This window comes from Pseudophryne corroboree, chromosome 10 (assembly GCF_028390025.1).
Source record: "Pseudophryne corroboree isolate aPseCor3 chromosome 10, aPseCor3.hap2, whole genome shotgun sequence".
In the NCBI taxonomy this organism is placed as follows: Eukaryota; Metazoa; Chordata; class Amphibia; order Anura; family Myobatrachidae; genus Pseudophryne; species Pseudophryne corroboree.
The window spans coordinates 383,412,271-383,439,223 of record NC_086453.1 but is presented as its reverse complement, the minus strand read 5'-3'; the positions used below and the strand labels follow the sequence as shown (position 1 = coordinate 383,439,223).

Below are 26,953 nucleotides of genomic sequence, written 5' to 3'. Positions count from 1 at the left end.
TATTCCCCTTGTAGAAGCTGTAGTGTCAGCGTGCAGGTTGTACCCAGACAGCGGTGTGCTTTGTGTAAGCAGACGTGTTCCGTTGTAGGACAGAATGCAATCGGCAGCATCCTGGAGGAATTTGCAGCGGAATCCTCCCCACGGAACTTAGAATATCGCTTTCCCTTTTTTTTCCCTCCTCCCGTCTTTAATACGGCCATGTTCATTTTAGCAGCTTTTAATTGAAATGTTTACAGGAAAAGGGCGATGTTGCATTTAGCAGGCGGTGGTAATCGCTGAATGGAAGGGTAAAACAGAACAAGCCTTCCTGTTTGCAGTCGTTGAATCTGGGATTATTGGTCGGGGAGCAGGCTGGAAAACTTTCTAAAGTTTGCCTCGGTGCCTCCTTGTGCCCCGTACCTCTGTGTGACGTGCCGCTGCTAGCGTTCACTTCCTTATTAAAACCCTTAATCTTTTATCTAGCTAACCCAGCTCTCCATATGGACGGTTTAGTGGGATTAGCAATTTGTGTTTGTATTCCTTTTATTTAAAATCCGAGCTCTTCATTAAAGAGATTTGCCAGGCAAAGTGATTTCCTGCTACCACCGAGTCATCTCTACGGCAATATTGTGGCTAAAATAACCCCCCCTCTTGCCAAAAAAAATAATAATAATTTTTTTACAACGAAAAAGTATTTTGGGTAGTTCTGTGGAAACGCACTGACTACAGATTGCTTTTAAAGCTGCATTTATTTTTGCCGTCCTTCCTGTTGTATATTTATTTCTCCCTGCTTATGGCAAAGACGTGTACAATAAATGAAAGATAGGTGTCGTAAACATTAGTGGTAAGAGTGGACCACAAGCCACAATAAAGAGTTAAAAAAACCTCATTAAAGTGGGCATCTGCAGACGGCTGGCAAGCGTGTCTCCTGCGTCTGACATCTCACTTAGGAGACAGGCGTGCAGAGACACCCAGCAGCTACACGTTGGTGAGGGGTGCGACACTTTATTATGTCGTGGACCGTTTAGCCGCTTTATTTATATCTGTGCCGACAGAACCCGGGCACTTTAAATTGATGCTCGTCCGTCCTGTTCAATACAAGCAGGCAGTTAGCACGCGTGTTAATGTCCATTGAGGGAAACTAGCAGTCGATAAGCTCGTGCCTGGAGAACGAGTGTATTATGACGTGATCACTAAATCCAGATGCTGCTTAACCTTGGAGAATATTTGTTGCCCCATTTTTGTTTTCTTAGGTACAATTTGCACAAATATTCTCTGGGAAAGGCCTCGCTCGGTCGGACGTTCTTTCATTCCCCTACTCCTCGCCTACGTGGTTTATGCTCCTGTATTTTTACAATTAAGGCAAAGTTTACTTAAATGATGCCTCAACCTATAGCTCCAATTTTTTATCTGTGCATTTCTACTTTTTTTTTTTTGTGTTTAGGCACCTTTTTGGCCTGCCAGGTAAGAGCGCCAAGCAACCACGTTAACCCTCCGACAAAATACCGCAGCTTAAATGAAAGCAAGAATAAGAGAGAAAGAGAACATCGTAAATTTTGCTAAAATTAATCAGCCGTTTAAGGGCTTCCCATTAACAAGGTTTTCTAGGCAGCCTGCCTCCTCGTGTCCCCGGTCAGAGTCCGGGAGGGGGATGAGAAATTTGAAGAGGAATAATAAAAACAAAAGAAAGGGTGGAATTATAGAATATAAATCCTCAAGTGTCCTTGATCCATATTGTCAGATTTTTTTTTTTTGTTCTGATTTGTCCTGTGTGCCTTTGACAGAATAGGCACGTAAAGAAGAGAGCGACAGAGAGAGAGAGGGAAGTAGCGCGACGTGACGGTCCTTTGGAGCTCATTATCATTCTTAATAAGTCTTAAGGAATAAAGAGGGAGCGTTGAGTATAAATGCTGGGTAATCCTAACACTCCTCAAGGTGAGAGGAGTCTTAAGGACAAAGAGGAAGGGAGGCAGGGAGACGGCAGTGGCCCCTGCAGCGGTGTGAGGGCCAGGAAGGGAGCTGGCACGGAAAGTTGCTTCTCTCTTTCTTTTTCTCTGGGAATATATCTGTGTCCATCAAATGGGTTGGGTGGGGTGGGGGGGGGGGATCTTTGAGAAAGGAGAAAGCACTTAACAGTTTCATTAGAAAAATTAGATGGTCACGTTCGTCTCCTGTCGAAACCTTTATTCTCAGTGGTCACGGGAAGAAGACTGTAGACGCCGAGCAATTTCTGCAGTAGTGGTTTAATATTGGAAAATATATATATATATATATATATATATATATATATATATATATATACAATTGTAATATAATACACACACATACAGTGTCTTGCTAAAGTATTCACCCCCTTGGCTTTTTACTTATTTTGTTACATTACAACCTGTAATATATATTTTTTTCTTAATCTGAATTTTATGTGATGGATCTGCACAAAATAGTCTAACTTGGTGAAGTGAAATGAGAAAAATTTACAGTATATAAAAAATGTTTTTTTATAAAGAAAAAGGTGAAAATTGACATGTGCATATGTATTCACCCCCTTTGCTATGAAGCCCCCTCAAAAGTTCTGGTGCAACCAATTACCTACAGAAGTCACATACGTTAGTGAAATGAAGTCCACCTGTGTGCAATCTAAGTGTCACATGATCTGTCAGTATAAACACACCTTTTCTGAAAGGCACCAGAGGCTGCAACATCACTAAGCTAGAAGCATCACACCTTGAAGACCAAGGAGCTCTCCAAACAAGTCAGGGACAACGTTGTTGAGAAGTACAAGTCAGGGTTGGGTTATAAAAAAAAATATCCAAATCTTTGATGATCCCCTGGAGCACCATCAAAATCCTTCATCTTCAAATGGAAAGAACATGGTACCACAACAAACCTGCCAAGAGAGGGCCGGCCACCAAAACTCACAGACCGGGCAAGGAGGGCATAAATCAGAGAGGCAGCACAGAGACCAAAGGTAACCCTGAAGGAGCTGCAGAGTTCCACAGCAGAGACTGGTGTATCTGCGCATGTGACCACAATAAGCCGTACACTCCATAGAGCTGGGCTTTATGGAAGAGTGGCCAGAAAAAAGCCATTACTTAGTGTTACAAATAAGAAGGCACATTTTGAGTTTGCCAAAAGGCATGTGGACGACTCCCCAAATGTATGGAGGAAGGTGCTCTGGTCAGATGAGACTAAAACTGAAACGCTATGTCTGGTGCAAACCCAACACATCCCATCACCCCAAGAACACCATCCCCACAGTGAAACATGGTGGTGGCAGCATCATGCTGTGGGGATGTTTTTCAGCAGCAGGGACTGGGAAACTGTTTCGAGTTGAGGGAAAGATGGATGGTGCTAAATACAGGGATATTCCTGAGCAGAACCTGTTTCAGACTGCCTGTGATTTGAGACTGGGACGGAGGTTCACCTTCCAGCAGGACAATGACCCGAAGCATACTGCTAAAGCAACACTCGAGTGGTTTAAGGGGAAACATTGTGTTGGAATGGCCTAGTCAAAGCCCAGATCTCAATCCAACTGAGAATCTGTGGTCAGACTTGAAGATTGCTGTTCACAAGCGGAAACCATCCAACATGGAGGAGCTGGAGCAGTTTTGCCTTGAGAAATGGGCAAAAATTCCAGTGGGAAGATGTGGCAAGCTCATAGAGACTTATCCAAAGCCACTTGCAGCTGTAATTGCCGCAAAAGGCGGCTGTACGGAGTACTGACTGTAGGGGGGTGAACAGTTATACACGCAGACGTTTTCTGTTATTTTATCCTATTTGTTGTTTGCTTCACAATAAAAAAACTAAAAACATCTTCAAAGTTGTAGCCATGGTCTGTGAATGAAATGATGCAAAACCTTCAAACAATCCATTGTAATTCCAGGTTGTGAGGCAACAAAACATAAAAAAATGCAATGGGGGGGTGAATACTTTAGCAAGGCACTGTATATTATCACACCTTGTTTCTTTGCTTTTACAGTTGTTTTAACAATCCCTATATACATCTGTAGAATATCCCCTGTGATTTGAATGGCACCCCAATATTCTGTCTAATATATCTACTGGACTGGCGAGTCTGGAGAGATGTGAGAAAGTTAGGATAAAGTTCAAGCTCTCTCCTGGAGGGTGAAAGGACTTGACACGGAAAGCAGTATATGCAGCGCTGCTGCTTCTGTATGCGATATATTGTTAGTGTATGTGCCGGTGTCTCAGTCTGGCGGGAGAGGATATTTCATAGCAAAATGGGGAGCAGCACTTTTATTTTGTAAAGGACTGGGACTTTCTCCCAACACAGCCTGGTCCCTAAGTATTCTATAAGAACGTTCCATCAGACACTCCTATCATATCTTCTATAGGCTGCGATTCCAGGACTCGCCATCCCTACTTGCGCCCAGCGGAATTAATCTCGCGCACTGCGTTTTTATGCATCCTTAAATGCTCAAGGAGCTCTGATAAACATGTATATTACATTCCAAAGGCATTTGTGTTGGTCCAGCAGTTGGGGGACTACAAGTACCAGCAGTGTTCATTTTGGCTGCGTACATACCTTGATTTCCCCAATCGCCCCCTAACCCCTCTGCCGCTGCCGCGTTTTTCTCCCGTTTTGATAATTTCAGCTTGCGTGTCCGTCATCTGGAAATTTGCATTGTGCACTTAATGTAGCAGTCAGTTTTCTTAATGAAATTAGCACAAGTGGACGGGGAAACGTGTGAGCCCCACACGAGGGCAGCGCGCCACACGGCACTAATTTCATAGCCATATTCATGAGAGAGCCATTTCCTAGATTGACCGAGCAGATGTTTATAGGCGAAAAATATTCTGTGTTCCCTGATCCTCTTCATCAGCTCGTACAAGACGGATCGCGTTCCCTTCTGGAGCGGCGTCCAATCCAAGGTGTGCGCCACTCTGTAACGTTGTCTGGGAAGGGATGTGCGTTCAGGGCTTCACAAAGATGAAATGTGGTAAGTTTATGGAAGTGTATATTAAACTCCGTCCTGGGTCTCTAATTTCACTGTAGTATGCCAAAACACTGCGTTTCTTATTTCAGTTACTCTGATCTTCAGGGAGGTTAATTTCCATGACGAACTGCAGGCCACACGCTTAAAGGATTTATCTAATTAGAGTGACACTTTTTTTTTTTGCCCTTTTCAAAGAATAGGAAGGACTAGAAGAGGCATGCAATGTGGCGGCAGCGCTTCCGTCTGGCTGCTCGGTGCTTCTGTCCTGTACGGGTTACTATAATCTCCCATACATGTTATTTATGTAGTGGGGGACTTGTGACCCCTCTGAGAAACGCACCTAGCTGTAACATGAGTATTCTGAGCCGTCTCTTGCCAGACACAAGTGCAACGTGTCCTGTTGTGAAACTGCAAGCCCCAGCATGCTTTCCCTGATACCTGTCATGGCTTTCTGGGACTTGTAGTTTCACAAGAGCTGGAGAAGCCTGCCCCGTTGCCTTGTATCCATGTCCTGTAATAAATAGATTGTGAGTGCAGGAATAGCGCCTTAGTGTGGCAGGGGCTCCCCGGGGGATGCAGGGGGCTGCATTGGTGTATATGGCGGGGGACGTCGGATGTAATAGCCTGTAGTATAATATGAGAGATTTGGTGTGTATATGTGTGTGTGTGTATGTATGTATGTATGTGTGTGTGTATGTATGTATATATATATATATATATATATATATATATATATATATAACTGCCAGGGGTGAGGGGATCTAGTGGCAGGTTTTGAGGGCTGGGGTGAATCTAGTAGCAACTCTCGGGGCTGTGGGATCTAGTGGTAGCTCTTGGGCGGGGGGGGGGAGCGGCAGCTCCAATGGTTGGGGATTCTAATGACTACTTTTGGGGTGGGGGAATCTAGCTGCAGCTTTGGGGTGTGGGAGATGTACCTGCGGCTTTCTGGGATGGGGGAGATCTAGTGGAGTCTCTTGGTGGATCTTGGATGTGTAGCAGCAGCTCTCGGATGGGAAGATCTAACGACTGCTCTAGGGGATGGGGGTGGATCTTGCTGTGGCTCTTGGGGTGGTGGATGTAGCGACGCCTCACATGAGTTGGGGAATCTAGCTGCAGCTTTGGGGTGTGGGGGATGTAGCGGCGGCTCTATGGGATGGGGGGATCTAGTGGAGGCTCTTGGTGGTGATAAGATAGTGGTGGATCTTGGAGGTGTAGCGGCGGCTCTCTGGGATGGGGGGATCTAGTGGAGGCTCTTGGTGGTGATAAGATAGTGGTGGATCTTGGAGGTGTAGCGGCGGCTCTCTGGGATGGGGGGATCTAGTAGAGGCTCTTGGTGGTGATAAGATAGTGGTGGACCTTGGAGGTGTAGCAGCGGCTCTCTGGGATGGGGGGATCTAGTAGAGGCTCTTGGTGGTGATAAGATAGTGGTGGACCTTGGAGGTGTAGCAGCGGCTCTCTGGGATGGGGGGGATCCTAGTGGAGGCTCTTGGTGGTGATAAGATAGTGGTGGATCTTGGAGGTGTAGCCGCGGCTCTCTGGGATTGGGGGATCTAGTGGAGGCTCTTGGTGGTGATAAGATAGTGGTGGATCTTGGAGGTGTAGCAGCGGCTCTCGGGTGGGGAGATCTGACGACGGCTCTCATGGATGGGGGTTAAGCTTGTTGTGGCTGGGGGGTGCAGCAGCGGCTCTCTGGGATGGGGGGATCTAGTGGAGGCTCTTGGTGGTGATAAGATGGTGGTGGATCTTGGAGGTGCAGCAGCGGCTCTCTGGGATGGGGGGAATCTAGTGGAGGCTCTTGGTGGTGATAAGATGGTGGTGGATCTTGGAGGTGTAGCAGCGGCTCTCGGGTGGGGAGATCTGACGACGGCTCTCATGGATGGGGGTTAAGCTTGTTGTGGCTGGGGGGTGCAGCAGCGGCTCTCTGGGATGGGGGGATCTAGTGGAGGCTCTTGGTGGTGATAAGATGGTGGTGGATCTTGGAGGTGTAGCAGCGGCTCTCGGGTGGGGAGATCTGACGACGGCTCTCATGGATGGGGGTTAAGCTTGTTGTGGCTGGGGGGTGCAGCAGCGGCTCTCCAGAGGGTTTCGGCTTCTTGAGTTGATAAACTGCTCAGGAATATTGGTAGCACATGCGCTACATACAAAATGGCTGCCTCTCCTCTACATCATATGGATTTATTACAGCTTATAAATGACATTTAGAACGCTGGCTTGTTCTGAGAAAGAAAAAAGGGCAATTGGCTTCCACCAGCATCCTGAATGTTCTGAGAGCCAGATGATATGTCTGGTGGCACTTTAGATCATTCCAAAGTTCTGCTTCTTTATTATTATTATTATTATTATTATTATCCTTTATTTATATGGCGCCACAAGGGTTCCGCAGCGCCCAATTACAGAGTACATATGCACATAATCAAAACAGGAAAACAGTGACTTACAGTTGAAGACAATATAGGACAAGTACAGGGCAACTTAGCATAACTACACCAGTAATGACATAGAGATAAGTTCCAGGTGGCCAAAAAACTGCGGGATTTGGGCAGTTGAGGATTATTAAAGTAAGAAACGTATAAGCACATGAGGGAAGAGGGCCCTGCTCGTGAGAGCTTACATTCTAAGGGGAGGGGTAGACAGACAGGGGTGACACAGATGGGGTACATGGAGAGCGTGGAACAGAGGGTTAGGTTGAGATTTGGCTGGGTTTGGTAAAGAAATGGGTCAGAAGAGCCCGTTTGAAGTTTTGTAGAGAGGTGGAGAGTCTGAGGGGGAGAGGTAAAGAATTCCAGAGGAAGGGAGCAGCACGTGAGAAATCTTGGAGATAGGAGTGGCGGATACAACTATCCCCTCCCCCCAAGATGCAGCTGATGGTAGTGGATGAAGACTGGCTGATGTGACCTTTCCCACAGTTACCGGAAGTGCTCCCACGCTGGTAGCCTGCGCTGTAGGAACATGCGCCAGCGGGCAGCCGTACAATGAGACGGGCGGCAGACGCATAGTCATGGACGCTGTAACCTCAGGTAGAGGAATAAAATGATGATGTCTTTCTGTGTTTATTTAAAACTCAGAAACCTCTGGAAACTAGATAAATCCTTATCTGATGTTTTAAAGGACAACAATTACCCATAATTGACATTTTGATATATGCAGCGTGCGTGTAAAGCCCGGCGTTCAGACCTCCTGGCTGTCTCCACTGCGGCTCTCTGCAAATCAATAGATTAGAAAAAATAAAGGCCAAAGACTTAAGGAATATTTCACAGACAGCAAGAAGCGTAACCCCACGCCCGAGGTCAGCGGCCAAGCCCTGGCAAAGCTCCGCGCCCCCCGTCTCACGCAGTGGCACCGTTGCCTGTGCTTCTGTGACTGAATACATTCATTTGTATGGAGCACCCCTGGGTACTAGAGTGCGCATGAATCTCTCGCACCTGGGACGTATTCTATCCCAGGTGATCGCACAGTGAGGGCTGGCGGATCATCCCCTTTTATCCTACGAGGTCGTTCACGGCGTGGTGTTTGTACAGCGTAATCAGATGATGGTGAGAACATGAGTGGGTCTGACATGCGGTGGTCTGAGTCACTCCGCTTGCCTGTGGGAATGTGACTCTCCATTGGCCTCAATCTGGTCAAATTGCTTTAAGGCTTAATTCAGACCTGATCGCAGCAGCAAATTTGTTAGCAGATGGACAAAACCATGTGCAGTGCAGGTGGGGCAGATGTAACAAGTGCAGAGAGAGTTAGATTTGGGTGGGGTGTGTTCAAACAAATCTAAATTGCAGTGTAAAAATAAAGCAGCCAGTATTTACCCTGCACAGAAATACTATAACCCACCCAAATCTAACTCTCTCTGCACATGTTACATCTGCCCCACCCGCAGCGCACATGGTTTTGCCCATCTGCTGACAAAATTGCTGCTACGATCAGGTCTGAATGACCCCCATAGTCCCCTTTCTGATGCTGTGTACAGTATGCAGGCTGTAAAGTGACAGAAGTGAGAGGTACACGCTTCCGGAACCATTGCTGCGGCCGCATGCATGCGCCGGTAGGTTGCCTTAGATCATTTCCACTTGTGCATCATGCCTCAGTGAGAGGGTGAGCGCCGCGGTGGAGAATTGGGGCAGCCTCCGCTCATTATAGGCAATCGCTACTGACTCCGGCGCATCATTGGGGCAGCAGGGTGCATATACAGGGGAACGGAACGTCTTATCTTACACCGGCCAGTCACGTAGATCATACTGGTATAATGTATTGAACTGCGACGTCCCTATTTATCGGGGGGGAAACTACAACTCCCAGCATGCCACGTCTGCATGGCATTGGAGGAGTTCCTGGCTGTATAAGCTTTTGGTAATCCTATGATAAGTGTTTGAAATCAATTGTAATAAGCAACTAGACAGGGCACTGCGGAGAGGCTCGGCTGCCTCTCGCTGAGATTAGGTGCTAAGAGAGCACGTTTATAGCCGGGGCTCGGGGCTCAGGGTCCAGTTACACCCAGGCCTGCTAGGATTACATCCGCAGATCAGAGGCCTGGGAAGAAGTTATCCTCCGGATCAGCCTGTGCCACTTTTAGTAAAATTAGGGCTAAGAAATGGCATTTATGTAACTTGTGGCTCGGAGTCCAGTGTCAGCGAGGACGCTGTAGGTCGGCAAGAACCAAGAAGGATGAGGCGGCAGCAGGAAGATCACAGCGAGGATATGTTCTTACCTGGTGCAACCTCCAGTACATGTCTGGTGCTGATTCCCCACAATCACCGCCATGTTTGTCTGCGCACATTACTACGCTGATTTTCTAGTGCGCATCCGTGGAGTAAGAGGGGACATGAGTTACATTACTGCTTTGTGCGACTGCGGCGGAGGTTTTTTTGTGTTGAATTGATTTGCTCCCTATGTATTGAGTAGACATCGGTCAGTGACCGGAGAAAGAAGATTCCTTCCCGACACCTATACATGGCGCAGCGCTGCGTCTTACAGTGTATACCGCCCTGGGTGTAGCTGACTGGTGCCGCTCTACTGGGCAGACGATTGTAACTGGCACAAATAATGTCACACGATCTATTCAGAGAACATAGAAGTAGGCACACGCTATTATTATTTCTATAATGCTCCCTATGACCCGGAGTTACCCCTTTCCCCGCTGATAGGTGGTCCTAATCACTACCTCCCCCTCAGCACAATAGACACCTAGCTGAGATATGTGTGTGCCAGGAATAGTCCCCTATTAATGCCCCTAGGGACTACAGAATGTGTGGGGGGCAGTTAGTAAGTATCCCACGTAGGAAAGGGACCATTTGGGGGTCCAGTGGCGGTCTCTGGAGCGCTCTTGCTGGGTGACCCTCGGTTTTCTGTATGTCCGTCCCTCCATCCCGGATTCCTGTCCGAGACCTGAATACATCTGAGACTGGGCTGATGAAATGCAGCAAATTATTTTCATGGCCGTAAACGTGGTATTACCCGGCCATTGCAGTATATAAGTGCTAGTAATGGGTGGTGGATGATAGGTCGACGTGCATTTGGTTGACTGGTACAAAAGGCCGACACCGCTAAAGTTCGACAGGTTCAAAGGTCGACATGACAATGGATTAAAAATAATATGTTGTCACTTCATTAGCTATACACCAATAATATTCAACAGGCCTTGTGTATTAAATACTGTGACCCCTGTGCAATAGAGAGAGCATTCCAGGTACCCCTGTGCAATAGAGAGAGCATTCCTGTGACCCCTGTGCAATAGAGGGAGCATTCCTGTGACCCCTGTGCAATAGAGGGAACATTCATGTGACCCCTGTGCAATAGAGGGAGCATTCCTGTGACCCCTGTGCAATAGAGAGAGCATTCCTGTGACCCCTGTGCAATAGAGAGAGCATTCCAGGTACCCCTGTGCAATAGAGAGAGCATTCCTGTGACCCCTGTGCAATAGAGGGAACATTCATGTGACCCCTGTGCAATAGAGGGAGCATTCCTGTGACCCCTGTGCAATAGAGAGAGCATTCCTGTGACCCCTGTGCAATAGAGAGAGCATTCCGGCGACCCCTGTGCAATAGAGAGAGCATTCCGGCGACCCCTGTGCAATAGAGAGAGCATTCCGGCGACCCATGTGCAATAGAGAGAGCATTCCTGTGACCCCTGTGCAATAGAGAGAGCATTCCGGCGACCCATGTGCAATATAGAGAGAGCATTCCAATTTTTTTAATTTTTTTTTTTTTTGTTATGCTGCAAGAACGTGTGAAAGCTTACTATATTTAGCGTAATCTTTTAAATGTTAGTATTGTGCAACGGTTATTGAGAGGTTCCTGTGTGCATAGCCTTATCGACATGACAATGGATTATATATAATATATTGTCACTTCACTAGCTATACACCAATAATATACACTAGGCCTTGTGTATTAAATACTGTGACCTCTGTGCAATATAGAGAGCGTTTTAGTGACCCCTGTGCAATATAGAGAGCATTCCAGGTCTTCTGGGTGCCGCACGCTTTCTCACTGTGCCCCATGCTGCAGACATCACTCAGGCGAGGGCAGGACACTGGCCCTGTGTGCCCCTCAGCAGGTGGGTGCAGAGCGTACATGTGGTGCACCTCTGTAGATCACGCTCTCATCAGTAACTGGTCTGAGTGAGGCCGCTGCGGTCTCTGTGTCACTGCCCGTACAATCCCTGCTCCTTTCTCAGTCCCCTTCTTTACACAATGTTGTTGTAGCGCCTGCTATAGCTCCCAACTCTGCAGAAGCAGCCGGGAGCTCCAATCCAGCCTGCAGTGCTGACACGTGGGTCATGTCAGGTCATGTATGTGTACAAACAGCAATATCATGTCCTCTCCCCTGCCAAACCTCATGAGCACCTCACACCGTGCCTCAGCCTCATTGGTGCGGATAATGCTGGGTGGGGTCACTTTATCATGGTGCAATGCTGGGGACATAATGAAATGCGGTATTTGTGTTTTGTGATAGATGCATATTGGCAAGAAGTGTAGCTGCTTTATACTAAGCCTGCCGTGCAAGTTCCCCTATCCAGCTACAAAGTACACGCCTCTCATCTCCACTCACAGACCTCCAGTAGCTGGTGATGTCATCTTTATGGAGTATGATGTCATTAGGGGTGTGGCCACACCATTGAGGACTGAAAGTATAATTGGAAGCAATAGCTTTCACAGCTTCCTGCGTTTACTGATGGTCTGAATATCAGAATGCATGTACTTAAGAAGGCGTATACCTTAGGCTTCACTTCCACTGGTGCTTCTTGATGGCTGCCCACTGGTGCTACTTGATGGCCGCCCACAGAATTCCCACTGGTGCTTCTCATGGTCACCCACTGGTGCTTTTTTGATGGCCGGCCACAGAACTTCCACTGGTGCTTCTCATGGTCACCCACTGGTGCTTCTTGATGGCCGCCCACAGAATTCCCACTGGTGCTTCTCATGGTCACCCACTGGTGCTTTTTTGATGGCCGGCCACAGAACTTCCACTGGTGCTTCTCATGGTCACCCACTGGTGCTTTTTTGATAGCCGGCCACAGAATTCCCACTGGTGCTTCTCATGGTCACCCACTGGTGCTTTTTGATGGCCAGCCACAGAACTCCCACTGGTGCTTCTCATGCTCACCCACTGGTGCTTTTTGATGGCCAGCCACAGAACTCCCACTGGTGCTTCTCATGGTCACCCACTGGTGCTTTTTGATGGCCAGCCACAGAACTCCCACTGGTGCTTCTCATGGTCACCCACTGGTGCTTTTTTGATGGCCGGCCACAGAACTCCCACTGGTGCTTCTCATGGTCGCCCACTGGTGCTTATTGATGGCCAGCCACAGAACTCCCACTGGTGCTTCTCATGGTCACCCACTGGTGCTTTTTGATGGCCAGCCACAGAACTCCCACTGGTGCTTCTCATGGTCACCCACTGGTGCTTTTTGATGGCCAGCCACAGAACTCCCACTGGTGCTTCTTATGGTCACCCACTGGTGCTTTTTTGATAGCCGGCCACAGAACTCCCACTGGTGCTTCTCATGGTCACCCACTGGTGCTTTTTTTGATGGCCGGCCACAGAACTCCCACTGGTGCTTCTCATGGTCACCCACTGGTGCTTCGTCATGGCCAGCCCCATAGCCCACACTGGTGCTTCTTCATGGTCACCCACATAACTCCCACTGGTGTTTTTGTGTTGTGTTGTAATGACCTTTCCATTACGGTCATAAAGCCAGGGAACATAATTCAATTTAGGCTAATAGAGCGTTTTCTCAGTTTGACTCCTCATATGCATACTATACCAGTGACAAATGAAACACAGAAAAGTACAGTAATCTACAGGCGCTTGGTAGTGCGGCCGCCCGTAGGCGCTTTGTAGTGCGGCCGCCCGTAGGCGCTTTGTAGTGCGGCCGCCCGTAGGCGCTTTGTAGTGCGGCCGCCCGTAGGCGCTTTGTAGTGCGGCCGCCCGTAGGCGCTTTGTAGTGCGGCCGCCCGTAGGCGCTTTGTAGTGCGGCCGCCCGTAGGCGCTTTGTAGTGCGGCCGCCCGTAGGCGCTTTGTAGTACGGCCGCCCGTAAGCGCTTTGTAGTGCGGCCGCCCGTAGGCGCTTTGTAGTGCGGCCGCCCGTAGGCGCTTTGTAGTGCGGCCGCCCGTAGGCGCTTTGTAGTGCGGCCGCCTATGGGTGGTAATTATTTAAGATGTAGAAAATAGTAAGAGATTGTCCAGTATCGGCCACACGGCTGAAGTCTCGGATCTGTATTTAACACACGTTACGGCAACGTCTTCTAGTCAGTGACTATAACAGACTTTGACAGGTCATAAAGGAAAACTAGAGGAATGGTTTGGTATACACACTGAGGGCTCAGAAGAGACGCGTACACATTGGGCACAGTCCGCGTTACATATTTAAAACTAGCACCAACGTTTTTAATTGAAGAGTGTAAATGACTTTTTTATTAACTTTAGTAATATTCCCCCCGGTTTCCGTGCGTTTATCACATCCACCCACTCTCTCTCTCGCTGTCTCCTGGTTCTGCCACTGATTGATTGAAATAAGAATCTTCCATAACATGATGTTTTCTGCAGCGCAGATCAGTCCGTCCGGTGGTTTAGCTGCGCTCGCTGCAGTTTTCATTGACAATTATAAAATTTCACACATTTTAATGTGGTGTGCAGCGCACTTGTGTGTTGTGATTTCCGTGCAGGTTGTGTCTTTATAAATCTTTAATGTTGCTGTATATAGTGTGTACAGATGTGTCCTCCTACATCTAGGCGCAATACGCCATGCTGCGCAAAATGCTTGGAGCGGTTGATCCCCCAGGTCCCGTGCAATACTCCTAGCATTGGGCATCTTTTTTTTGCTGAAAATGCGCCTTAGTCACATCGCGATGTGACTCCAAGATATGTCCGCAAATGTGCAGGATATCCATAATTACAGAAGTGTGATTGTTTCCGTACTCTTCTTGTACCTTTTTCAAAACAAACACATGTCCATCCATGAAACGTCGACCTTCTGTAATACCGGCACACCAGCCCGGTCGCCGGGTGTCTAAGTCGTTTAAAGCCTGCGTCCTGTTCGCACAAATAGCACAACTGGAAGCGACCGAGCTACTTTGCTGGATTACACTGATCAGTTTAATGTGCGACTGAGTCTGAATCTGTATACAAAATGCTGCGGCTTCACCTGAGACTCTGCATGGGTGTAACAGTAATACCTGTGCGGTGTCACAGCCCAGTGTGTGCTGGGAATAAGACACAAAACCGAAAGGCATTAATCGTTAAGGGTGTCTTGCGCCGTACATCTGCCTCTGTTCTCTCGCTCATCATGAAGCGCGTTTGATCAGTATTCCCATGTGAATGAATAGGCTGCCTTGTCACACACAGGGACTCTGTGCACAAAATGGCCGCCTGTTCTGCGTGTAAGAAACGCGGCGGTGAGTCTCATGTATGATTTCCGGTGGCGGTGATGTTGTAAGCGACCCGGCTTCCCCGGTTCTTGAGCTTTGGGCACAGACGTGGCTTTCAGGCGATTTTGTCCGGGTGAGTCAGACTGCGCCAGCACACAATGCCCTTTGTCCCTCGCCTAAAACTCCAGCCCAGGGAAAGAAAACACTCACAAATGATGCGATTGCTGTATTTTGCTTTCCCAGCCTCTGCCACTCCGTTCCCTTTATTTATCCAGGGTGGAGCAGCGCATAAGACAAAAAAAAAATGATATAAAAAAAACAAGGTGGAACTGGACGGAACCCAAGAAATATCAAAACTATGACAAACAAACGTGAAACAAAGAGAAAAGCTTTCACGGGGGAGCAGGAGCGACATCTAACCAAACTTAAAAGCAAAAAAGAAAATCTTCTGTAAATACCAGTCCGGCTTTTGTGCTTTGTTGCGCTGTGTTGTTGCTGTGCCATGTTCCCTGGAAGAGGGCTGCAGCCGCCGGAACACGTTATATTGATTACTCTCTTTGTATCAGGGCGTTGGTCAATATAGGAGTCATGTAGAGACTTTGTAACCCGTTTGGAGGTGAAACGATTGTATCCCTGACCAGATTACCTGCAATGCATTAATGATTAAGGGAAGAAACACATTATGTCCTGGAGTTGTCTGGCATTGACCTAGGTATTGGGTGGCAGAGACTATATGGCAATGGCACTCTGATATCTGCTTGTGCGCACGTTTCACTGACCCTGGCCTGTCATGGCGGGTTTTCAGTCCCCGGAGCAATGCGGTATGTGATGCCCGGGAAGTGGTGTGTCCTCATACTCGCTGCTGTAGATAGCACAGTAGCCCACGTCTTTAATGTGGTATTGGACACTTGCCACGTTTTCCTCCAGGTTCCCAACCTCCGTCTCTCCGCCGGCGGAAGCGTGATGTTCGGTTGCAGGCTGACGGACGAGGTCTCCTGTGAGTGAAGGGAATTGGTAAAAGAAAATGTATGGAGATTATGAGATGAGAATGTAAATCTTACAGAAAAAGGTAATTGAATGTAATAGTCGGCGCTGTTTGGTCTGGTTAATTTTCGCTCATCCCTCTGCTACAGGGATCTGTATTACAGTTTTATTACCGTGTTGTTTGCACTAATAAAATAGTGAAATTTATTTCAAGGAAGCTGAAGGATGGTTTTACAATGCAAATGTGACGATTGTTGGACATTTCATTTATAACGCTGCCGTTCTAGACCTTGAGCAGGATAAATGGCTGCCGGTCCTGCCGGGAGACTGCACTCCGCTCCAGGAGTATTTTATAGGCTGCCCGGTGACTCTGGCTGCTCCGGCTGGTTTGGAAGTTCAGGAGACGCTGCGTAACCAGAAGTCGGGTTATTTAATGAAGCGAGAACGGATCGTTTTCAGAATCCTGGTGTAAATATCCCGGATTATCGCAGCAATGTGTTAGAAGTAATAGGTTCCGTGCTGAGCAGCGGTACTCCTGTTCCTGGGAGTACCAGCCGTCCCGACTTCCGTATATGTCGGAGCTTTCTATAGAGGCCATGTAACTCTTGGGTGATCTGCTGTCACTCCGATCTCATATGCGTCCGCACTACTGTCACTAACCCGCTGTCATTGCGGTCTGTAGCATGGCCGGGTGAGACTGACTGCTCTGCCAGGCTCTTGTAGAGACACGGGGCCTTATTCCGAGTCACCCGCTTGCAGCGATGCAAATCCGTCTTTATGACGCACCGTGGAAACCTGCACCGGCCAGACCTGTGGCGGGTGCGGTATGACGTACTGTGTGAGCGGTTGTGCTGTGTATAGGTGACTGTCGGCAGCAGCTCCTCCATCTTGGTCTCACGCCTCCCTACTATTACAGGTACTCTCTGCCGGTATGGGTAGACCTTTTGACCCGTCAACCTACTACGTGTCGACCTATAGTGGTCACCCTAATTACTGTCGCCCTAAGTTGTGTCGACCTAACGACTGTATCCCGTCTATGTCCTGTGAGCCGCTCGGCATTACACTGAAGGCTGTTTCCTGTCTCTGAATCCCGCAGGGTTTCACCATTACATCATACAGTGGCAGAGAACAGAAATGAATAATATAACATCGTCTATATAATCGTCTCCTAAGCCTGCGTGTTCATTTGTCACTTAGGAGGACGTTGATCTCCTTACATTGGTCTTGTGGCCTCTCCGCAATGTGCTGCAGGGTCACTACAGGTCAGCTCCGTGTGTCAGCTCCTGGGGTTCCCTTAGATAGTCCAGGTTGCTGAGGGCAGCGCAGGGACCAGGTTTCGGCTGTGACTCCGTCTTCATCAGGGAGGATAGGAGGTAGCTCGCGGCTTCTGCAGAACTGGTCACTTTGTCAGTAATCCGCTATATTATCATATTGTCTTTGGAGTCAAATATTTTACTGATTTATTTATTTTTTCCTTTAAAACCTTTTTTCTAGTTTATTCATTTGACGTATAGATAATGTTTGTGGAACGATCATTGCCTTATGAGTTATGGTAAGATCCTCGCCCCGGTTGTAGCCTCCATAGAAGAACCACAGATTGTTCACAGGTGATGCCACAAATATGGCAGGTTCTGCGGCACGTTCTCTGCGCCTCCCTGTACCATGTATGTAATAAACGCCGCTCCCATATAACGCTAGATAGTCTCTGTCCAGGCCTGGTGCCGCTGACGGGTGTGGTTCATTGGGTCAACATATATTGGGGCGACCACGTTTGGTTGACATGATCATTAGGTTGACGTGCTAGGTCGACATGGCGTCGTTTTCTTTTTAAAAAAACGTGCACCGTGTCCCCTCACTTCGCTCGCCATACTTGGGGCAAGGTGCCTCACTCCGTTACCATTGTGCACGGCACAGGTTACCATTCACAACCATAGCCCACGTGGATTGTAAAGTATGAAAGAGGTCCAAAAATAAAAAAAATTGTGAAAGACTCCTGTTGACCTCTTTACATGTCGACCCAATGACCGCCATCCGCCGCTGATACCTGGCGATCAGGCGTTAAAGATCCGTCCTGCGTTGTGTTGAATAATACGAGTTCCCCTCTGGAAGTTCTGTCTATACTGTACCTGCAGATTATTTCCCCTCTGGAAGTTCTGTCTATACCTGCAGATTATTTCCCCTCTGGAAGTTCTGTCTATACCTGCAGATTATTTCCCCCGCCGTTGTGTGTTACCTGTTCTCACCTGGCGTCCATATATACGTAATAAACGTGCCCTTTAATGTTCCGTGAGACACAAGTAACACTTTTTTATAGACACTCGGATTTCATTGCGCGCGGTTAAGCCTTTTACATTTAAGTCCAAGATGAAGCGAAGGGAATAGAAAAACAAGAAAGTTCTTTATCTGGTTGATCCGGTTTTGTGTTGGAAAGAGGTGGAATTTATTAAATATCCTGTTTACACTGTGGCTCATTTCTCAGGGATGCTCCGTGTCACATCTCCCAAGTTTATTATAAGCTTCTAATTAAAATCCACAACTTGTAGCAGGTTTTCTACCTCACTTCTGCAGCGCGGTATAATTGCATTATTTTCTGATGTCATTTCTAGGAACGCCCAAACCCAATTACAGCAAAGGTGTTTGGTTTATAAACAGTTGCCCACAAAATCTGACCCCAAAAAGGACAGGGGAGAGAGAGAGCACTTCTGTTTAGTACAGGTGAGCAAACATAGGGAACACTGAGTACAGAGCGTTCCAAAAACAGCGCAAATGAGGTTCTGGGAGCAGAACTGTACTGTACACATCTGATGGCCGGATATTATATACAGGAGGAGGTATATACTGTACACATCTGATGGCCGGGCATTATATACAATAGGAGGTATATATACACATCTGATGGCCGGGCATTATATACAATAGGAGGTATATACACATCTGATGGCCAGGCATTATATACAATAAGAGGTATATACACATCTGATGGCCGGGCATTATATACAATAGGAGGTATATACACATCTGATGGCCGGGCATTATATACAATAGGAGGTATATACACATCTGATGGCCAAGCATTATATACAATAGGAGGTATATACACATCTGATGGCCGGGCATTATATACAATAGGAGGTATATATACACATCTGATGGCCGGGCATTATATACAATAGGAGGTATATACACATCTGATGGCCGGGCATTATATACAATAGGAGGTATATATGCCAATGATGGCCGGGCATTATATGCAATAGGAGGTATATATACACATCTGATGGCCGGGCATTATATACAATAGGAGGTATATACACATCTGATGGCCGGGCATTATATACAATAGGAGGTATATACACATCTGATGGCCGTGCATTATATACAATAGGAGGTATATATACACATCTGATGGCCGGGCATTATATACAATAGGAGGTATATATACACATCTGATGGCCGGGCATTATATACAATAGGAGGTATATACACATCTGATGGCCGGGCATTATATACAATAGGAGGTATATACACATCTGATGGCCGGGCATTATATACAATAGGAGGTATATACACATCTGATGGCCGGGCATTATATACAATAAGAGGTGTATATATACAGTCTGAGTTCCGTTTCACAGAATACACTGCATCATGTTACATGTGCTCGCTGCAGCCGTGACCCGTGTACAGCACATACAGCCTTCCCCTGGTCACTCCTTTCTGTTAGTACATATGTGAGTGTATGACCCTCTGCAGTACAGTGCTGAGTATACATGACCGGACTTGCTCTATTTAGCTTTGCGGAATGATTTATAGTAAAGCGATCAGTGTGATGTTATTTTTAATTTTTCCACAAATTTCCAAAGCACTCTCTTTTGACGCTAGATCTCCCATCTGAGCAGACGGACGAGCGCAGTTTGTGCGCAGTGGCCGAGTGAGATTTCTGCATGCACTCTGAGGGGAAATCCGCTGGCTGCCGCTCCAGGTGCATTACCGGAGCTGGTCTCGGCGGCATCGGGCCGTGGGTGGGTCTGCGTTGCGTAGTCCAACGCCCCTTTCCCATTCTGTTTTTTTGGAGAATAGATGGGTGTTGGTAGGACTGTGGATCAGCCCTGGGGAAGCGCCTTGTTTGCCTGCCCTTTAATACTTGGTCATGTTTCCGCTGCGCGGTACTTGTTCTGTGCCCGGATGGGTCTGCCGCACGAGGTTACTATTATAACGAGGCGTCCTTAGCATCCAGTTGCTGCTGCATAATTAGTACTTGTTGGCTGGTGCGAGGATGAAACACAATGTCACATCACACAGGGGACCTTCCTAGTGAATGAGGTCAGTCCATTGAGAGCTTCGCTGGCAGTGCATTTGGGTTAAAGAGCTAAATCTACAAAGCTATTAAAATATAAAACCTCTCGTAAAAAAGAAGGGAAGGATCTATATAGGCGTCAGACCTTCATTTATCACTTTGCTGTCATTGCCTATGTTTATTAATCAATTCTCGCCCGGAGAGCCCTGCGTTGCTGGAAGACCAGCGTGTCCGTGCGTGCTACATTGTGTGTCTGCGGCCGCCGTGGGACAGAGTGCACGGATTGTGATGAACAGTGACCGCTTGGCATTAATAGACCTGGTGGCACCGTATGTCTAAGGACGTGGCAGTGCACCCGGCGCAGGAGTGGCGCGATACAGCCAGGGCCTGCTGCTGCAGATCAGGGCCGTTCCCTGCAGCCGATAATAAAATATGGCCCAAGGTTTCATTATGGGATGTATTGATTACCTTTTGGGGCAGATGAATTATGGAGAACATTAAATTTAAAAAAATAAATAAATATTTTAATGAGACTGAGGGGTCGATTTTATAAATGGCTGACGCACTAGGCTCGCTGGCAGGCCTAACACTCTGGTGAGTGGGTCAGGGGCTGCCACGGACACGGGGGAATGAGCTGCACTCGTGTTTATGTTACCACAGGCGGTTGCATGAGCTGCAGTCACGTTTACGGACGGAGTAATGAGCTGCAGTCACGTTTACGGACGGAGTAATGAGCTGCAGTTACATTTACGTTCCGACGGACGTGGGAATGAGCTGCAGTAACGTTTATGGTGCTATGGACAAAGTGGAATGAGCTGCAGCCATGTTACATTGTCATAGACTGGATTAAGTGCATTCACGTTTACATTGCCACGGACGGAGGCACAGATGAGGGAATGATCTGCAGTCACGTTTAAATTGGCGCGGATGGAGGCACAGACGTGGAAATGAGCTGCAGTCTGGTTTAGGTTGCCCTGGATGGTGGCATGATGTGCAGTCACGTTTACATTGCCACAGATGGAGGCACGGGTGGGGGAATGAGCTGCAGTTACGTTTACATTGCCACGGATGGAGACACGGATGTGAGAATGAGCTGCAGTCACGTTTACATTGCCACGGATGGAGGCACGGACGTGGGAATGAGTTGCAGTCATGTTTACATTGCCACGGATGGAGGCATGGACGTGGGAATGAGCTGCAGTCACGTTTACATTGCCACGGATGGAGGCACAGATGTGGGAATAAGCTGCAGTCTGGTTTACGTTGCCCTGGATGGTGGCATGATGTGCAGTCACATTTACATTGCCACCGATGGAGGTACGGACGTGGGAATGAGCTGCAGTTAACGTTAACATTGCCACGGATGGAGGCACGGGTGGGGGAATGAGCTGCAGTCATGTTTACATTGCCACGAATGGAGACACGGATGTGGGAATGAGCTGCAGTCACGTTTACATTGCCACGGATGGAGGCATGGGTGGGGGAATGAGCTGCAGTCATGTTTACATTGCCACGGATGGAGGCACGGGTGGGGGAATGAGCAGCAGTCACGTTTACATTGCTACGGATGGAGGCACGGGTGGGGGAATGAGCAGCAGTCACGTTTACATTGCCACGGATGGAGGCACGGGTGGGGGAATGAGCAGCAGTCACGTTTACATTGGCACGGGTGGGGGAATGAGCAGCAGTCACTTTTACATTGCCACGGATGGAGGCACGGGTGGGGGAATGAGCAGCAGTCACGTTTACATTGCCACGGGTGGGGGAATGAGCAGCAGTCATGTTTACATTGCCACGGGTGGGGTAATGAGCAGCAGTCACGTTTACATTGCCACGGATGGAGGCACGGGTGGGGGAATGAGCTGCAGTTAACGTTAACATTGCCACGGGTGGGGGAATGAGCAGCAGTCACGTTTACATTGCCACGGATGGAGGCACGGGTCGGGGAATGAGCAGCAGTCACGTTTACATTGCCACGGATGGAGGCACGGGTGGGGGAATGAGCAGCGGTCACGTTTACATTGCAACGGATGGAGGCACGGGCGGGGGAATGAGCAGCAGTCACATTTACATTGCCACGGATGGAGGCACGGGTGGGGGAATGAGCAGCAGTCACGTTTACATTGCCACGGATGGAGGCACGGGTCGGGGAATGAGCAGCAGTCACGTTTACATTGCCACGGATGGAGGCACGGGCAGGGGAATGAGCAGCAGTCACGTTTACGTTTTATCTCTAGAGTTTGATATCCAGTGTTCTCTCAGCATATTGCGCTGTTTCTGATACTTGTGCAGTGGATCATTACTGACTGGATCTCTGTACGTATAGCGCGCGTCTTACAGGTTTATAAGATAAGATTCCGCTAACCTTGAAAATGTAAAGTTAAAGCATTTTCCACGAAAAGTGAAATCTCTGTGATAAAATGTTTTATCTAAAGTATACTAATGTCATGCACGGTACATGGGGGGTCATTCCGAGTTGATCGCTAGCAGAAAATGTTCGCTGTGCAGCGATGATGAAACAAAACGGCACTTCTGCGCATGTGGCGCAATGCGCACGCGCGACGTACTTTCACAACGGACGATGTAGTTTTACACAAGGTCTAGCGAGGCTTTTCTGTCGCACTGCTGGCCACAGAATGATTGACATGAAGAGGGCGTTTCTGGTTGTCAACTGACCGTTTTCAGAGAGTGTTCGAAAAAACGCAGGCGTGCCAGGAAAAACGCAGGCGTGGCTGGGCGAACGCAGGCGTAGCTGGGAGAACGCAGGGCGTGTTTGTGACATCAAATCCGGAACTGAATGGTCTGAAGTGATCGCAAGCGCTGAGTAGGTCTCGAGCTACTCAGAAACGACATAATATTTTTTTGGAGCCGCTCTGCGATACATTCGTTCGCACTTCTGCTAAGCTAAAATACACTTCCAGTGGGCGGCAGCATAGCGTTTGCACGGCTGATAAAAACTGCTAGCGAGCGAACAACTCGGAATGACCACAATGGTACATTACTAATCCCCGGCACAGAGTGACCCACATCCCGGTACCCCTCTCTGTACCGTTCTCTGTACTCCATAGTGTCATTGCATTCCGCCCAACTGCGCCACATTCAGACTGGACAATCCCGCCATTCTGCCGATCGGGTCCTACGTCCCGGTTCCAGGCTGTTCAACGGTGTCCATGCCGCAGACACCAGTCACAGGTGCGTGTGGCACTGGAGGTGTGTTTTTTTGGGAGAGGGTTAGGGGGCCCCCAATGCCATCAGGCGCTCGTGGCACGTCCCTGACCTATTGCTCACCTGTGCAGTGTTAGGGCTATCCAGAAAGTGGGAGTCGTCCAGTGTCATTACGCCACCCTCGTTATAGCGCCGCGTCCCCCCTGCTATAATACAGTTTGTCCATGTAACAGGAGACTGGTGAGTGGCACGCTGCCTGCGTCACCTGGAGAATGCCAGTGTTATAAGCCAGTAGTATGGAATGGTATTTACTGCAGGAATATAAGAGATATATAATGCTGCTGTATTACTGCCCTTCATGGGGGCATCTCACCTGTAAGTGAGGGCAGCTCTATGGACAGACCCCTCAGTAGGCAATAATTACCTTTATCTACAGATCGTTTTACATCTGTATACCCGGCGGACGTCGTGCCAGCCTGCAATCTAATGCACGCCTCGCCCTGTGTGCAGCCGGCCCGGCCGTTCCTCAGTGCCCAGCTATGGCTGATCTTTCCCAGGGACTGGCATACGTACCAACCAATGTGTGCACTCAGTGCCCAGCTATGGCTGATCTGTCCCAGGGACTGGCATACGTACCAACCAGTGTGTACACTCAGTGCCCAGCTATGGCTGATCTGTCCCAGGGACTGGCATACGTACCAACCAATGTGTGCACTCAGTGCCCAGCTATGGCTGATCTGTCCCAGGGGCTGGCATACGTACCAACCAGTGTGTACACTCAGTGCCCAGCTATGGCTGATCTGTCCCAGGGACTGGCATACGTACCAACCAATGTGTGCACTCAGTGCCCAGCTATGGCTGATCTGTCCCAGGGACTGGCATACGTACCAACCAATGTGTGCACTCAGTGCCCAGCTATGGCTGATCTGTCCCAGGGACTGGCATACGTACCAACCAATGTGTGCACTCAGTGCCCAGCTATGGCTGATCTGTCCCAGGGACTGGCATACGTACCAACCAATGTGTGCACTCAGTGCCCAGCTATGGCTGATCTGTCCCAGGGACTGGCATACGTACCAACCAATGTGTGCACTCAGTGCCCAGCTATGGCTGATCTGTCCCAGGGACTGGCAAACGTACCAACCAATGTGTGCACTCAGTGCCCAGCTATGGCTGATCTGTCCCAGGGACTGGCATACGTACCAACCAATGTGTGCACTCAGTGCCCAGCTATGGCTGATCTGTCCCAGGGACTGGCATACGTACCAACCAATGTGTGCACTCAGTGCCCAGCTATGGCTGATCTGTCCCAGGGACTGGCATACGTACCAACCAATGTGTGCACTCAGTGCCCAGCTATGGCTGATCTGTCCCAGGGACTGGCATACGTACCAACCAATGTGTGCACTCAGTGCCCAGCTATGGCTGATCTGTCCCAGGGACTGGCATACGTACCAACCAATGTGTGCACTCAGTGCCCAGCTATGGCTGATCTGTCCCAGGGACTGGCATACGTACCAACCAATGTGTGCACTCAGTGCCCAGCTATGGCTGATCTGTCCCAGGGACTGGCAAACGTACCAACCAATGTGTGCACTCAGTGCCCAGCTATGGCTGATCTGTCCCAGGGACTGGCATACGTACCAACCAATGTGTGCACTCAGTGCCCAGCTATGGCTGATCTGTCCCAGGGACTGGCATACGTACCAACCAATGTGTGCACTCAGTGCCCAGCTATGGCTGATCTGTCCCAGGGGCTGGCATATGTACCAACCAATGTGTGCACTCAGTGCCCAGCTATGGCTGATCTGTCCCAGGGACTGGCATACGTACCAACCAATGTGTGCCCCGTTGCTTGTTCCCATTACCAATATTTCATGGTGTTTTACAGACGTTTTTGAAAAATCCCCTTTTGAATAATTTATGGCGACGTCACAAACGGATTGTTATATAAGTTCCTGTAAAATTAGTTATTTGTTCACAGTAAACATTAAATACAGAATTGCAAACAGATCCTCGGGAGTGCGTGTTATCTGCTGCCGCAGCTTTCCGGGATAGAGTCGGCTGTGGGGTAACTTGTACTGTTTCCTCGTGCCGGGAATATACCGTGCCGCAGACACATTATTAGTGGCAGTGCCCGCTAGATGTCCAATGGAGGCCGCTATTTAGTGGTCTGAGCCGGTATTTATGAGAGCGCAGGCTGCGCAAATGCTAACAAATGGTTCAGCCCACAATATGGCGGCTCCGCTGTGTGAATTAAGGACTCATGCAAATACTGCATTTTACAGTCCCAGCGGTTGCTGCATATTCAGTGGCGTTAGGGATTATTCTTTATGGATGAAATATTTGTTGCTCAAGTTTTATTGTACAAAACGTTCATGAGTTACTGATAAAAGCAGCATATTCGCAGTTACTGTGCCGGCAATGTGTGATGCTGTCTGAGCGGGAAGGGGTTAATGTGTGAGTGTGCTCAGCGAGTGGGAAGGGGTTAATGTACGGAAGTGTGAGTGTGCTCAGTGAGCGGGAAGGGGTTAATGTACGGAGGTGTGAGTGTGCTCAGTGAGCGGGAAGGAGTTAATGTATGGAGGTGTGAGTGTGTGCTCGGTGAGCAGGAAGGGGTTAATGTATGGAGGTGTGAGTGTGTGCTCGGTGATCGTGAAGGGGTTAATGTATGGGGGTATGAGTGTGTGCTCGGTGAGCGGGAAGGGGTTAATGTATGGGGTGTGTGTGCTCGGTGAGCGGGAAGGGGTTAATGTATGGGGGTGTGAGTGTGTGCTCGGTGAGCGGGAAGGGGTTAATGTATGGGGGTGTGAGTGTGTCCTCGGTGAGCGGGAAGGGGTTAATGTATGGAGGTGTGAGCGGGAAGGGGTTAATGTATGGTGGTGTGAGTGTGTGCTCGGTGAGCGGGAAGGGGTTAATGTATGGGGGTGTGAGTGTGTCCTCGGTGAGCGGGAAGGGGTTAATGTATGGAGGTGTGAGCGGGAAGGGGTTAATGTATGGAGGTGTGAGCGGGAAGGGGTTAATGTATTGGGGTGTTAGTGTGTGCTCGGTGAGCGGGAAGGGGTTAATGTATGGGTGTGTGAGTGTGTGCTCGGTGAGTGGGAAGGGGTTGATGTATGGGGGTGTGAGTGTGTCCTCGGTGAGCGGGAAGGGGTTAATGTATGGAGGTGTGTGCCTGGTGAGCGGGAAGGGTTAATGTGTCAGTGTGTGCTCAGTGGGACTCGGTGAGCGGGAAGGGTTAATGTGTGAGTGTGTGCTCAGTGGGACTCGGTGAGCGGGAAGGGGTTAATGTGTGAGTGTGTGCTCAGTGAGGCTCGGTGAGCGGAAGGGGTTAATGTGTGTGTGTGTGTGTGTGCTCAGTGAGACTCGGTGAGTGGGAAGGGGTTAATGTGTGAGTGTGTGCTCAGTGAGACTCGTGAGTGGGAAGGGGTTAATGTGTGAGTGTGTGCTCAGTGGGACTCGGTGAGCGGGAAGGGGTTCATGTATGGAGGTGTGAGTGTGTGCTCAGTGGGACTCGGTGAGCGGGAAGGGGTTAATGTGTGAGTGTGTGCTCAGTGGGACTCGGTGAGCGGGAGGGGTTAATGTGTGAGTGTGTGCTCAGTGGTACTCGGTGAGCGGAAGGGGTTAATGTGTGAGTGTGTGCTCAGTGGGACTCTGTGAGCGGGAAGGGGTTAATGTATGGAGGTGTGAGTGTGTACTCAGTGGGACTCG

The 26,953-nt window shown here is 48.8% G+C and overlaps 1 protein-coding gene across 4 annotated transcripts in view; it reads left to right on the top strand.

Moving 5' to 3' along the window:
* CASZ1 (castor zinc finger 1) overlaps window positions 1–26,953 on the top strand; it is a 329,303-nt gene that overhangs the window by 7,027 nt on the left and 295,323 nt on the right. The window lies entirely within an intron of this gene.